The sequence below is a fragment of the Mobula birostris genome, chromosome 21 (assembly GCF_030028105.1).
Source record: "Mobula birostris isolate sMobBir1 chromosome 21, sMobBir1.hap1, whole genome shotgun sequence".
NCBI lineage: Eukaryota > Metazoa > Chordata > Chondrichthyes > Myliobatiformes > Myliobatidae > Mobula > Mobula birostris.
Window position 1 is genome coordinate 33084299 of NC_092390.1, and position 15571 is coordinate 33099869.

The 15571-nt window shown below is 38.8% G+C and overlaps 1 protein-coding gene across 1 annotated transcript in view; it reads left to right on the plus strand.

Annotated features, from left to right (window-relative positions):
- The window catches only part of LOC140185706 (phosphatidylinositol 3,4,5-trisphosphate 3-phosphatase and dual-specificity protein phosphatase PTEN), a 132451-nt gene that overhangs the window by 74586 nt on the left and 42294 nt on the right, over positions 1-15571 (plus strand). The gene's annotated exons all lie outside the window — the stretch shown is intronic.

The window sequence follows — 15571 nt, forward strand, 5'->3', positions numbered from 1 at the left end:
CATCACACCTTAAAATTGTGCCCTCTAGGTTTAAACTTTGCTGGCTTTGGAAAATTATTGTGTCCCCTTGTAATTTTTTGAACATCAGTAACATCACCCTGCTGCCTCCTACATTCCAATGAGAATAAATCCAGCCTATCAAACTTGTGATGTAACACCAGCCCTCATTCCAAAACACAAAATGCTGGGGAGCTCAGCAAAAAGCAAGTCAGATAGCATCAAGGAGAGATATGAGCAGTCACTGTTTCAGGCCTGAAACATCAACAGTTAATTTTGCTCGGTAGATGCTTCCTGACCTGCTGAGTTTCCCTGACCTAATTGCACATTGCTCAAGATTTCCAACATCTACAGGGTGCTGCTGTTGTGCGAGCCCCTCCATTCCACACAACATCCTGGTTGATCTCTCCTACACACTCTTTTGTAGTGTGAGAATAGAAGTGTACACAATGCTCTTTAGTGCAATAGTCTGTATAACTGCAACATGACATCCCAAATCTTGTATTCCGTGCCTTGGCCAATGAAGGCAAGCGTACCAAATGCCTTTTCATTACTGAGTCCACCAGTATCACCACTTTCAGGGAGCTATGGACTTGCACTTTAAGATCTTTGTCCCTGCCATTCATTGTGTCCTAACAGAATTTGAACTCTCCTAGTACTTTACGTTGTACTCATCTGAATTAAATTTCATTGGCTACCGGTCTGTTCAACTTTCCAAGTGATCTACTGTATGTTCCACTTTCTTTTAAGCAAACTTTTTCTTTATCTGCAGCTACAATTTTTGTGCCATCTAAAAATGTAATAATTGTGCTCCCTGCATTCTCATTAATGTAATTTTTCTATTATAAACAACACGCTTCCCAGCACTGATCCCTCTGATGCACCATTCATTACAAATTTCCCATCAGAAAGGCACTCACCCACCACTATTCTCTACCCCTTTCACCAAGCCAATTTTTGGTCTATTTCATCTATATGCCTTGAATCACTGTTGCATTAACCCAGGCCAAACTGCTAGGTAGGACCTCGTCAAAAGCCTCCCTATAGTCTATATAGTTAGAAATGGCAAGATCAGGGAGTGTTAGTGAATAAATGATAGCACTGGGTCTGTATTCAGTTGATATGCATGGCCCGAGTGTTTAAGATGCCATTGCTGAGCTATTTCTGTTGATATTGAGCTTGAATACTATTGCGCTTGCACTTGTCTAGACTAGTAAAGAGTATTCTATCACACTTTTGGTGTCTACCTTACATATGGAGTTGTTAACACCCAGTCTCAATTTAGCACATTTACTTGCTGATTCATTTCAGCTTCTGGTCAAAGGTGATTTCCTGAATATTCAGTAAAACACACAATATTGAAATATGTTTCCTCTAGATAGAGAAACTGGGTAGTGTCTCAAGTAGACAAGTCTTGTGCTTGTAAAATGTTAATTTCAATCCTGCTCTCTCAACTATGTCTGATCATAATATCATTAAAGTTCAAAGTAAATTTATTGAAGTACTTTTAAATCACCTTGTACAACCCTGAGATTCATTTTCATATAGTAACTACAAAGAAAAAGAATAGAACCAATTAGAGATTGCGCCTTACAAGATGGACAAACACCAATGTGCAAAAGGCAATCTGTGCAAATACAAAAGAGAAAATAATAATTATAAATAAATGGACAATAAATATTGAGAGCATGAGATGAGTCCTTGAAAGAGAGTCAATTGGTTGTTGGTGTAGTTCAGAAATTGGGTGTTTGAAGTTTTCCCCTTTGGTTCAAGAGCCTGATGGTTGAGGGGTAATGACTGATGCTGAACCTGGTGGTGTGGTCCTGAGGCTCCTGTATGTCTGTCCTCATGGCAGCAACAAAGAGCGCATGGCCTGGATGGTGGGTGTCCTTTGGATGCTGCCTTCCTGTGATAGCACTCTGTATTGATGTGCTCAATTGTGAGGAGGTCTTTACTTGTGCTGCACTGGCCTTAATCCGCTACTTTTTGCAGATTTTTCCATTCGAGGGCATTGATGTTTCCATATCAGGCCATGGTGCAACTGGACATGTACTCTCCACTGCACATCTATAGAAGTTTCTCAAAAGTTTGAGATGAGATGCCGAATCTTTCAAAATTTAATAAAAAAGCTCTGTCGTGCTTTCTTTGTAATGGCACTTATGTGCAAGATGTAGGACAGGTCTGATGAAATTATAACACTGAGGAATTTAAAATTTCTGACCTCCTCCACCTCTGATTCCTCCAAAGAGGACTGGCTGATAGACCTCTGGTTTCCTCATCCTGTTGTCAATTGTCAGTTCCTTGGTCTTGTTGACATTGAGTGAGAGGTGGTTTTTGTGGCACCACCCATCCAGATTTTCTACCTCCCTCCTATATGCTGAGTTGCCACCTTCTTTGATTCGGTCAATGACGGTGGTGTTGTCAACTATCTTAATTAATGTCATTGGAGTTTTGCTTAGCCCATCAGTTATAAGTGTAAAGTGAGTTGAACAGGAGGTGAAGCTCACACTCTTATGGTGCTGAAGGTGATTCGGGAGGATTGTTCTTAATCTGAACTGACTGGATTCTGCAAGTTAGAGACACATTGATCAACACTCTTGTCTGCCTTATCACTAAGGCTTGCATTACAATATACATAATTTAGTGTGCCAGTTTTCTCATGTGCTTGTTATGCCTATGTCTTTACTACCTACTGGACAGACCTGCTTTTGTCAATATTGCACCAAACCTTGACCCTGACTATACATCTGTTGTGTCCAATTCCCCTTGAGAAATTACTTTACACCCCTTCTCCCTGCCCCAGCAGCATGAGCAAGTTTCCCAGCAAGGATATTGGATCTTTTACTGTTTAAATGCTACCTGTATTAATTACAAACATTCAACATGCCCCCAAAAAGTTCCTTTCTTGTAATATTCCATCTCACTTTACCTCTTGAGATATCCCACCCCTCCCCAAAGATTCATCCTAAGACTTAAGACCACTGAGTCTCTGATCATCTGTCTTGCTAATCAACATCAGTTTTTGTCTGATAATGATCCTGTTAAAATTCTTTTAGGCATTTTTAGTTTTGTGGGAATAGAATTATGCATTCATGGAATATATAGAAATGCAGTTGTAATTTAGCTACCAAAGGTAAAAGGATTGGAAGTCAGTAACACTTGTTTTAAAGTTGATACATTTTGCAAAATAAATTACTTTTAATCTATCAATTTGCATAGCAGTCTGGAGACCCTTCCTATTAACACTTTTGTGCTCTAGCAGGCACATCTCAGTGAAAGAAGATATCAGTGATAAGATGTATCATATCTTTTAATGTATTACCAGTCTTTTGGCTTCTTGGAATGTGGGTTTAAGGTTTTGATGATTTTGAAACATGGTTTACCTCGCAGCAGAAAACCCTACCCTCTTCAGTACAAAAACTAAATACTTGGAGACCATAAGACACAGAAGCAGAATTAGGCCATTCCATTCATTGAATCTGCTCCAATATTTGATCACAGCTGATTTATTTTCCTTCTGAACCCCTTTTTCCTGCACTCTCCCTGCAATCTTTGACGCCCTTACTAATCAAGAACCTATCATCCTCCACTTTCAGTTAACCCAGTGGCTTGGGCTACGTCCACACTAGACGGGATAAATCCATAACCGAAGCTTTTTCTCTTCGTTTTGACCCTCCGTCCACACTGAAACAGCGTTTTCCTCCCCCGAAAATGGAGCTTTTCTAAAACACTCTACAGAGTGTTTAAATCTGAAAACGCCAGTTGGCCGTTGTAGTGCGTACAGGGTAACTGGCTAATTTTAAAACCGCTGTCATGATGTGCCGGAACAAATGGCGGCAGTGCGGTATTTCATTATTTTCTTGAACGCAACATCCAACACCACAACAATATCTGACAATAGATGTATAACATCCTAATGTAACATTGTATGGAAATACAAGATAACACTGATGCAGACATGTTTTATACATTTAATAAGGTGCTTTATTAATGTATTGCTTGTGCAAACATTTAATAGATACAAATGTCACTTTTGCCCAGTAACTTGTTTTATTGCACATGTTAAATTCAGCAGGATAATACACAAAGACACGGCAAAAGTAAGGCAAATAAATGGGGTAACGGCAAATTTCACTTTTGCCCAGTAACAAGCCTAATTGCATTTAGTTGTAGCTGTCGTCCCTTTCATCGGTGAAGAGACTATGGCTGTAGGAAATGTTTCTGGACAAACGCGCACCAAGTCTTTCATTTGGTATTTTCCTTTTAAGTTTTTCTAGTCTAACTGGACAAATGTGCACCAAGTCTTTCGTTTGGCAATTTCCTTTTAAGTTTTTCTAGTCTGTAACTAGACAAACGCGCACCAAGTATGCAGTTTCCTCTTCACTTGTTTTCTGTGTGTCCTGCGCATGCCCAGTAGGAGGAGATTCGGCCAAATATCCGTTTTATTGTGGACGGAGGTATTTTCAAAATTATACGGTCTAGTGTGGATGTAGCCTTGGCCTCCACAGCCATCTGTGGCAATGAATTCCACAGATTCACCACACTCTTAAGGAAATTCTTCTTGATCTCTGTACTAAATGGGCATCCTTGTATTTCTAGGCTGTGCCTGGAATTTGCCCAAGCAGCATGATCAGCATGCTAGCACCACCATCCTCAACTTGCAACTAGGCTCTAATTACAGTCTGATTTGATGGGTGGGCCACATTGTTTGCATATGTGAAACCGTCACAACAGAATTAAGGCTCCTACATTCTTATCAACTTCTTTCTCTTTTTAAAGATAGAATGATCTCTGGTGCAACTACTGAAGGAGGCAGTGGATTTTAGATTTTAAAGATTCTTCATTTGATTAAATTCATTCCAAGCTGTCTCCTTGTTCCTTTATTTTAAAATGATGTTTCAGCACTGATTTTTCAACCAAATAGTTTCTCATAACTATAAATTAGTTAGTTCATTCAGCACTTTTTAATGATATTGAGAACTGCTATGGATTTTAATTATTAACACAATGTAAGTAATAACTTTGTGTTAGCTTAAAACAGTTGCTATTGCCTTTTAAATAATTCAGTATTTGCATGAAGTGGGTGAGAAAATATTGACCAGAAATCAATCCATAACATTCTGAATGAGTATTAATAGCTTAAATTGGAAAACATGCTGGGGCAAATAGATAATATTGAATACACAGCACAAGGTCCCCTTAGACATATTGTTAAAGTAGACTAGATGGGAGTCTTAATCTGAAAACTTGTGGGGAAAACTGATGCAGAAATTCAAAGCTAAAAGGAAAAAGAAAATCATGTTTATAGTTGGGGAGTAGGGGTTTCACCTGTTGCTTCCATGATCATTGGATGCTTGCCCTGGGACATGCTGTATCTTTCAGCATGATCCTTCACGAGAAACCCAGTTCATTCCTGTGATATAGTAAAGATCGTTGAGGTTTACAAAAATTCAAAATCACTTGGGACCTGTGGGAAAAACATTGAAAACAGAATTTAGAAACAAATTAAACCAGTGAAGTTAACTCAGATAATTTAGCAAAAAACACTTAGATTCTCTCCAGTTTCTTTATTGATTTGCTTGGGGCCACTCTTAACTGCACCTAAAACACGTTTGCACAAGCAGTTTTCCAAATCAGAGTTGGGAAACTCTACGGATATTCCTGCTTGCGCCACTGGATGATTAGTTAACTTTGTCAGTGTTGGAGAAGCCAGTTATGCAATGAATCTGCAGGAAGATGCTGCCATAGTGTGACACCCATATCAGAGCATCACTCATAGTGTCTTCATATTTGCAGAACATCCAAAAGATATGCAAAAGTGTAATTGGTTTTAAGGTATAATTACTGTCCTTGCATAAACAAATACAGCAGCCAGTAGCTACACGTGAAGGATTGCAAGCAGTAGGTGGATTTTTTTTGTTATGGTTATTGGCAGGATGTTGCCCAGAAGTTTAGGCATATTGACTGAAGATTATATTTCCAAACAATTCAGAGAAATGGATTCAGAGAACAGTTTGAAATATTTGTTAGTAAAGTTTGTTATTCCATTGTTTAAACAACAAATCATTTCTTTAAGACGAGTAGTTTTAAAAAAAAAATACGTATGCACCTACAGCAACATTTCTCTAATACTTGCTGTAAAATGCAGTTATTTAGCCAGGGTAGCTGGCTAGCCTGAAATAATGAACCTAATTAGCTCTGTCTAAATGTTGCTATTACAACTCGGATACTACACTTAACTACTGTGGTGCTACTCTGAACTTGCACAACCTAAAGCTTCTAACTAGACTATGACAATTTGGTGTGCAGTTTAGTTTTTCCAAAAATAATTAAATCCAATCTTTATGTAAAATCCATGTTTTAGTTTGAAAATAATAAATGGGCTTCAAGGCTTGATTATCTTTGGAAAATATGTCATATGATGAAAATTCTTCCCTTCCTTCATCTTGAGGGCACTTTGGCTAGCATAAGGCAAAAAAGGAAAAGTCTAGATTGAGGTGTATTCGTACAAAGACATGCCTAAAGAAGTATAAAATGGAGCAGGAATGTTGACGTTAAATATCAGTAGAAGGTATGAGTATGGTTTGTAGAAATATCAAGTCCTTCACCAACAAGATGAGAATGTCATGGAGTTTTACTTACAGTGGAGTAGTAGAATATATCTTGTATAGTAAGCAATTTCCAGGCCCAGATGAAATGTATTTAAGACTAATAATACTAGCATAGAATAAAGTAGTAAAGATCTGAAGTTGTTTTCTAATAATCTGTGGCTGCAGGCATGTTATTGTAAGAGTGGAAGACTGCCAATGTAGTAGAGTTGGTTTCTTTTTTTTAAAAAAAAAGGAGGAAGGGATGGGCAGAGTAATGAAAGACTAGTCAGCCCTACACTAAGGGCAGACAAATTACAGTCAACATTCTGAGTGTTAGTATTAGTAATCATTTAGTAAGGCACAGATTAATCAAGGATTTTGAGCAAGTGCTTGTTCAAAGAAAACCATATTCAACCAGCTTGAGGGTCAGTGAGTCTGTTTAGATTTTGCTAATGAATATGATGAATTCATAGGTGGTAGTTTACCCAGAAAGCTCAGTCCTTGGGATCAAAAGAAAGCATCAAATTTGGGACAATAAAATGTAACAAAGGGAATGGTTGATAAGAGTTTTGAAAACAAGAAAGCTCTTTTCAGCAGGACTTTGCAAGCTTTAATAATAGAATTCAGACTTTTACGGGATGTATATTGTAATTTAGCCTGAAATGATGGGGCTTTGATTAGGTATCCAGATGATACAAATATTGGATGATAATGCAAAAGAAAGCATTGGGGGAAAATGTACATGGATAAGTCAAGTCATCAAACTATTGGCAAATGCAGTTCTATCCAAAGTGTGAGATGGTGTTCTTGCATGTGTACAAGGCATGTGGATACTGAAGTGGTGTGTAGAGGAACAGAAGAAGAGTCCTTGAATATTTAGGAGAGCAAGAAAATAATTGTTAATTAAAAAACTGGCAAGTTTCTTTTATTGACTGAAACAGGTCTAATCTGGCATAGATTCGCCACATGAAGTCGTGGGTTACACATACACAATGCTGGAGGAACTCAGCAGACCAGGCAGCATCTATGGAAAAAAAGTACAGTTAAAGTTTTGGGCTGAAACCCTTCGGCAGGACTGGAGAAAATAAGCTAAAGAGTAGATTTGAAAGATGGGGGGAGGGGAGAGAAATGCCAGGTGATGGTTGAAACTTGGAGGGGGAGGGATGAAGCAAAAAGCTAGGAAGTTGGTTGGCGAAAGAGACAGAAGACCATAGAAAAAAGGAGAAAGTGGTGGGGTGGAGAAGAGGAGCACCAGGGACAGGTGATGTGCGGGCAAGGAGATAACATGAGAGCGGGACAAGAGGGTTGGAAATGGTGAAGGGAGGGGTGGAGTCATTACTGGAAGTTTGAGAAACTGATGCTCATGCCATCAGTTTGGAGGCTACTTGATTATTTAGTGAGGACAAGTTCCCCTAGGTGGAAGAGAATGGTGATGGAGGGGAACTGGTTGGATCTGGTGTTCCGAATGAAACGGAGAGCTTTGAGGTCTTCCTGGTGGGGATGGAAGTGTATGGGGACTGGACATCTACAGTAAAACTAAGATGATGGGGGCCAGGAAACCTGAAATCCTTGAAAAGATCAAGAGCGTGTGAGGTGTCACAGATGTAGTTGGGAAGGGACTGAACCAAGGGGTATAAAACAGAGTCAAGGTATGCAGATATGAGTTCATTGGGAAGGGAACAAGCTGAAACAATGGGTCTACCTGGACAAGCAGATTTGTGGGTTTTAGGTAGGAGGTAGAAAACGGGGGTTTGGGGGGTTGGCAGTGGATGGGAGATCCCCAGAGTCAATAAAGTTGGTGATAGTAAGTGAGACAATGACCTGGTGTTTCTTAGTGGGGTCCCGTTCAAGGGGTAAGTAAGAGGTGTCTAAGAGTCGTGAGTTATCACCCAACCTCAGAATCAGGTTTATTTTCACTAATACATGAGGAAATTATTGCTTTTTGGCAGCAGTAAAGTGCAGAATATAAATAATTGCTATTATGAGAAATATAAAAATATAGTACAAAAAAGAGCGAATATTGAGGCAATATTCATAGACGATTCAGAAAACTGATGATGAAGGGAAAGATGCTGTTACTAAAATGTGTCTTCAAGCTCCTGTACCTCTTCCTTGTTGATGGTATTGAGAAGGGGGCATGTCCTGAATAGGAAAGGTCCTTAATGATGTGGAGAAGACCACATTGGGAATACTGAATGCAGAAGATGAAATTGGAGGAGCATCACCTGGATGGCAGTGAAGGAGGAGGTGTAAGAACAAAGGTTGCACTTCCTGCAGTTGCAGGAAGAAATGCCACCAGTTGGCAGGGCTGGTTTGGGATGAATGGGCCATGGAGTCTCGAGGGACTAGTTCCTGTGGAAGGTGAAAAGGGATGGGGAGGAAAAAGTGTGGTTAGTTGTGAGATGTTTTTGCAGTTGGGGGAAATGACAAAGAATGATGCACTGGAGGCAGAGGCTAATGGAGTGAAGATGCGCAGAGAAACACTTCTAATTGGATGGAGGTGGGAAAAGAGCAGAAGTCTGAGAAACTAGAAATATGATAGTGTTCCATCTGTCACAACAGAAGAAAATCCAAGTTTCATGAGAAAGGACCCTTCATGTGTCTTGGAATGTAATACCTCACCAGATGTAGCAGAGACAGAAAATAGGAGAAAGAAATGAAATCCAACCATGAAACATGGTGGATAAGGAGTAATCTAGGTAGCTTTGGGAGGCACTGAGTTTATAGTAAATGTCAGTTTGTCTTCAAAGTTGGCGATAAAGGTCTGGAAAAGGAATAAAAATGTCAGAAATGGCCCAAGTGAATTTTTGGAGCAGGATGGAAGTTAGTGAGAGTGATAAAATTGAGATCCACATCTGTGCAAGAATAAGCACCAAAAGAGTTGTTGATGTAAAAGTGAAGAGTTGGAAGGGTACCAGAGAAAGTTTGGACAAGGGTTGTTCCAATTAGGCAACAAAAAGACAGGAATAGCTAGGGCCCGTGGCTACACCTGTGATTTACAGGAAGTTAGCAGGGTCTCACCAGGCAAACTCATGTACATCACTTTTGATTGTTATGCAATGGGGAACAATCTGATTTATGGTATGATCAATGACATAACTTTCATTTAGTTGACACATTCATTCATTGATTTTATTGTACAGCTATATACTAAGTGTCTGTAGGTGAGCATCATGGATAGCATTAGTCATGTGGCAACCAGATGTAATTTGTGTACCTTTACTAAACTTTAATTTGGATTATTTGGACATGAAAACTAATGCACATAAAATGGCTTTGCTTACTTGGTTGATCTACAACAGTGTCAGAGGATATCTGCCAAAAGAAGCAGTTAAGTATCAAGTGAAGTCTCTCCTTTCAGTCATGTATTCCATCTTCCCAGTTTAAAATTAGCAGACTTAATGAACGGAGTCTGAGCAGAGTCATTTGGTGAGATCTTAGAGAATTAAATTGGCTACTTCTTGTGTAATGCAGTCATAAGGTGTGTCAGTTACATTGTTCACAGCAGTCTGCCCCTTTAATAGGTCATTGAGAAAGAATGTTTGCTTAAAAATCTATCCCGAGTCAATAGTGCTATTGGAAGTGGATTTTGAAGACAGTACATCATGCTGTTTTTCCTGTATAGTACTCATATTGGTACTCTAAATGAGAAAATTGATTTTACAAAGCTAGTCATAAGACTTTTTAAAAGGCATAACAAGTATTGGCAGGACTCTGCTCAATTGACTCATTTTAATAGTGTACACAATCAGGATTTATTTCTGAAAGCAGATTGCACTGTGCAGAATACTTAAACTTCCATTATCATTCTTACAGTGGTAAAATGTTGAAATTGGGATCCAGTGATGGAGCACAACCCTCCAGAAGTATTCCCAACAGTTACACTGAAAAATCTGGTCTTTTAAACAGATACTAAGTTTGATGTGACACAAGTTCAACTCTTGATTGGAAAAGAATGACTTTGAGCAGACAGTAATTTAAATGGAATTAGTTGCTCAATGCATTTGAATATTTTTTGCTTCAATTATGTTAATAATTTTTCATAATTTTAATTTGAATAGATTTTGAATATTCTTCAGTGTTTCAGTATTAAAAGTTTTTACAAGTATTTAACATCTGAGATTTACAATCGGTGAGAAGTTTCATGCTCAACCAGCTATCAAAGTATTACTTGGAATAGAGTTATGGCATTGTAGAAGAGCAGCAAGTGTGGGCAGCGCAGTCACTCACTCCCTCAGGTAGGGTGAAACAATCCACTTCATGGGCTGGATGTGATTTGCAAACTATTTACTCTACCCTCCTATTTAATCAAGAGCAATGTTAGTACATTTGCCAAAGCAAGACTGCAAAAGTGCACATGATTCAAGTGAGTTTGTCACATTAAATTTAGAAAGATTGGATGTTTACATGGTGTATTTTGTTTGTTTTTTGTGTTAAGATGTGAACAGTTTGAAAGGTCAGTATTTTTTTGTCCATCATAAGTGCACTGGATTCAATAGTGAATGTGAGACACTTTCTCAAGCATTGTAGTCTTTATGATGAAACTTACTCCCATGAAGGTTGGGCTGTTTTTGAAGCTGTTTAATTGTCTGCCACCGTTTACAACTAGAGGTAGTTGAATAATCCACTGGGTGGGGGATTACATCTGATGTATACTGTTTATACAGCTTTGCTTGGTTGATATCTCATTGTTAAATACACTAGTTGTGAGCTCTGGCAGGCTGTTCTGCACCTTGTTTAAATGGGTTTGATCTCTGGCTTAATGGGTTAGAATGATAGAAGATACTTTGCCACATTTTTAATATAGCTGAGGTTTACAGCACCTCATGAATGCCCAGTGTTGAGGTGCCAAAATTAGCATGTGTTCATGACATTTGACATGATGGTATGCCATACAACATGCAGGGTTTTCTGAGTTTGAAGAATGGACTTATTTCCAGATCAGCTTAGTAATAGTCAATTCCATCAATACTGTAATGTTCCGTAAGTCTCACCTCATCTAGTGTGTTCATTTTAGTAATATACATGGAAGATGTCATTCAGAATACATACAGTACCCACCGTATGCTTTCAACGTGGCGGCATACCTATTCATCAGTTATGGAAGTTTAGTAATGCTTGTCCATAAATGACACAATGTCATGAGACTTTATACAAGTTGAGGTTGAGGTAGAGAACTAGTTAATGTTTAGTGGATAGTGTTTAACATCTCCAGGATAAGATGTATTCAAGGACCGGAAAAGAGGGATCCAGAATGTGTACTACAAGGTTATTTACTTTACTGATGCATGAGAATGAGAAAATCATATTAAATTAAAAATGGTTTAATTTGTCAAATCCAGAAGAATTTCAAAATACATCCCTTAAAATAAAGTTTAATTGTCATTAAACCAAGGATAAATACCCGTCATTATAGTCAAATGAAACTTCATTCCTCGAGGGCCGAGGTGCGAAACGCAGTCATGCACAGCACAAAGCACATGATAGCAGTAAACATGTAGTCACACAAGAAAAATAACGTGGCCTAAGTCAATGAATGTTATGTCCTGTAGATTGATGGTGCGTGGCATGTTGTCGGCAAGAACAAGCTCGCAGGAGTTCGATTGTCATGCACTAGTGCAACCGTAGATAAACACAATCCAGCTTGTTTTTCACTGAGAGAACATTGGAGGGCAGTGTTGATGGGAAGGGCCAACCTCCAACCCAGCATGGATGCTGCGTTCCACTGCCTTGGTGTCTCCTCCCCCCCCCCCCCCCCCCCACCGGTGCTGCAGCAGGTGACCCTGCGGCATGAGGGCCAAACCGGCGCTACAGCTGAGGCTTCGCAACCCTCCCACCATTGGCCTCGCTAATGAATCAGTAAACCTGACCTGCAGTATTCTACGTTACCAATGTTCAGTAGGGTTTTGGGATAACAAGGAAGATGTCCAAAACAATCACTAGCTACATTTCTTAGACAGCACACTGCCTCTACACACTGACTTGGCCTTCCTGCAGCAGGAAACAACACGGTTCGGATAAACTGCAGCTCCTCCACTATCATGCCGTTCACTGATGGGGTAGACCTGCAGTATTTAATGTTCTTAAAATGGAGCAGTGTTTTGCATCCGTAAAGGACAAACAAGTACACACTTGGTTGGACACTGAGTGGCCGCTGTGTCCGAGTGCGCTGCCATTTTACCAGAAGTGTATTCACAATGTCAAGTGATTATACGAAGAGCAAAGTAGGTCAATATAACAAGTAGTGTACATTGTTGGCAATTTCTTCTGAGTACTGAGCAGATTAGTTTTGTAGTCTAGTGCTTACTAAAAATGCTTCCGTTCTTGACTGCAATTCTTTCGTTAGTATGTTGAATTAGATCCTTTGAAACTTCATGTTATTTGACACTGATATGGCCTTATACATGCAAATAACATTGTGTATTCATTGACTAGTGTTAATTGACAACATTGTAAAGGGTCTTATTATAATATCGTTTTGAGTTTGTGTGTCACAAACATGAGAAAATCTGCAGATGCTGGAAATCCAAAGCAAAACACACAAAATGCTGGAGGAACACAGCAGGCTAGGCAGCATCAATGAAAAAGAATAAACCGTTGACATTTCAGGCGAAGACCCTTCATCAGGAGTGTATTTGCTGATAGTTTGACCATGTGACCGTACTTTGACTTTAGGGTGTTTATAGTTGTGTTGATTTTGTGTAGGATGGAATATAAAGACCGTTTTTGAGAATATATTTACTTTGACTTAGTATTTTGTATTAAAATTGGTAACTTATAAAAAGTGCTGTGTTATGGACAATTGTGTTGTATTCTTCTGCAAGAGAAATTGAATCTGTTTCTAAATTATACCTTCCCAGTGGAGGCAGTTTTCATTAAAAGAGGTAAACTTTTTGAAGCATGCATATGGTGCATCCAAGCTTAGAATTTACTCTTCAATAGCTTCTTATAGGTACTCCAGCAAACTATTAATTGCCCATCCATTTTTAATAAGTTTTGTAAGCAGAGATTTGCCTTGGATCAAGGAATAGATCAAGTGTGAAGCTGGAAGACTGATAAATCATTCTTGGAATCTGAGCAAAATCCAAATATATTATTTCTTCACACCCATTTTTGAAAACATCAAATTTCATTGCCAGATTACACCTTCTGAATAACAATGTGCATTGCGGCAAAAAACAGTTCTGTGTGAAATCCTTGTGAACCAAAATCATTTGCCTAGGCGTTTGGCTACATCTCATCCTCAAATAGGCATGTAGGTATGGCTAGGCATACCTGAACACTTAAATTAGAGATATCAATCACCTCAGCATTGGAGGAGAAGCTACTTCAGCAATTGTATCCTTGAAAATCTGTTGCACAAAATTCATAGCAGAGTGGGAGGTGTTTCAGGATTGTCATCTCAAAACAACCATGTAAGGGATTTCAGTTTAATACCCTATTTAATGATTAATGTCAGGTGTCAATGAAACTACAGCATTGTCCCCACAAAGGCCTCATTACTCATTTTAACCAGTACTTGAAGCAGACATTTCACTCAAGGTGTGATGAGCCCAAAATTAGGTTATAACCAGATGAGGAAAATGTAGCTACCTTTTCTGATTGCAGTAATGAAAATCTAAAACAATAGTACACATCCGTAATGACTGCTCCTTTTGAACTTTTCCATCACCATCTTTCATATGGTCATGCTATGGTATGGTATTTCATATGGTATTTAATGATGAGAATAAAGTGGTTTGAGTCTGAATTGCAATTGACTTTGAAACACAAATGAGATGAAGGGTTATGAGGAAGCCAACTGAGAAGGAAAAAATATAGAAACAGAGGAGGAACGTCACATCCTGCTGTAGATATTGTGAAAGCAGTATTATACCAATTGATTTATTTGCAGCAATATGCTGCATATGTTGATGTTGGTCAATATAATCACCCAGGTCTCTAGAATCAGAAATGTATAGAGAGAAAAAGTGATTAGCTAGGCAAAATGTTCCAGAAACTTTGTTTTGATTATGCTGGTTGTTGGAGCTATCATAAATTAAGGCTTTATCCTGCAAAATTAATCCTCTTGGTGATAACTACCAACATGAAATTCAGGTTTTAGGTTCTATTAGTGATTGCAGCTAGTAGAGAAAGGGCTTGTATTTTGCAAACTGCAGGTGTGGTTTTCAAAATGTGAAATTTCTCACTATTTGTACTATCAGGTACAATTGTTCATGTGTAATCCACTTTTATCAGCCTAGGTTAAAACAGTGTTTGCAAGTGTAGAATTGCTGATGCAGAGGAAAACGAAAAGATGAATGGAGGATTGAAAAGTAAAGAAAGACAATTACTTTCTTTTGAAGTCAAAAACGTTAATTGAGATCCATTTGAAAAAAATATTCTGCCAAGAATGCTCTCTATGCACATTTCAGTATTGGAGTTTGTATCTGATAAATTATGGCAGTAAATGGATTTTTTTGTCTTGTTTTTCTTTTGCTCTTTATATACTGTGTTCTTTCCCTCCATTAATGTACAAATTGGGGAATTGGGGAAAATTGGGGAACGAGGTGAGAAATACTTTATTAGCGATCATATTACAGGTGTCCCCCGCTTTTCAAATGTTCGCTTTACAAAACCTCACTGTTACAAAAGACTTACATTAGTTACCTGTTTTCACTAACAGGTGTTTTCACTGTTATGAAAAAAGGCAGCGTGCAAAACAAAGCAGCACACAAAAAAAAAGGCAGCGCACGCCCCAAGCAGCTGCTCTCCCCCCGGATTCAGAACTGCAGTCTTGCCGACATTGCTTAAACACGTGCCTGTGAGCAGTCGTTAGCAAGATGAATTCTACGGTATCGGAAAAGCCTAAAAGAGCTCATAAGGGTGTTACACTTAACATAAATCTAGACATAATTAAGCGTTTTGATCGTGGTGGAGGAAGTAAGGACAAAGTGAGTTTGGCTTGTGGAAGTTGATGAAGATGATGTTGAAGAGGTTTTGGC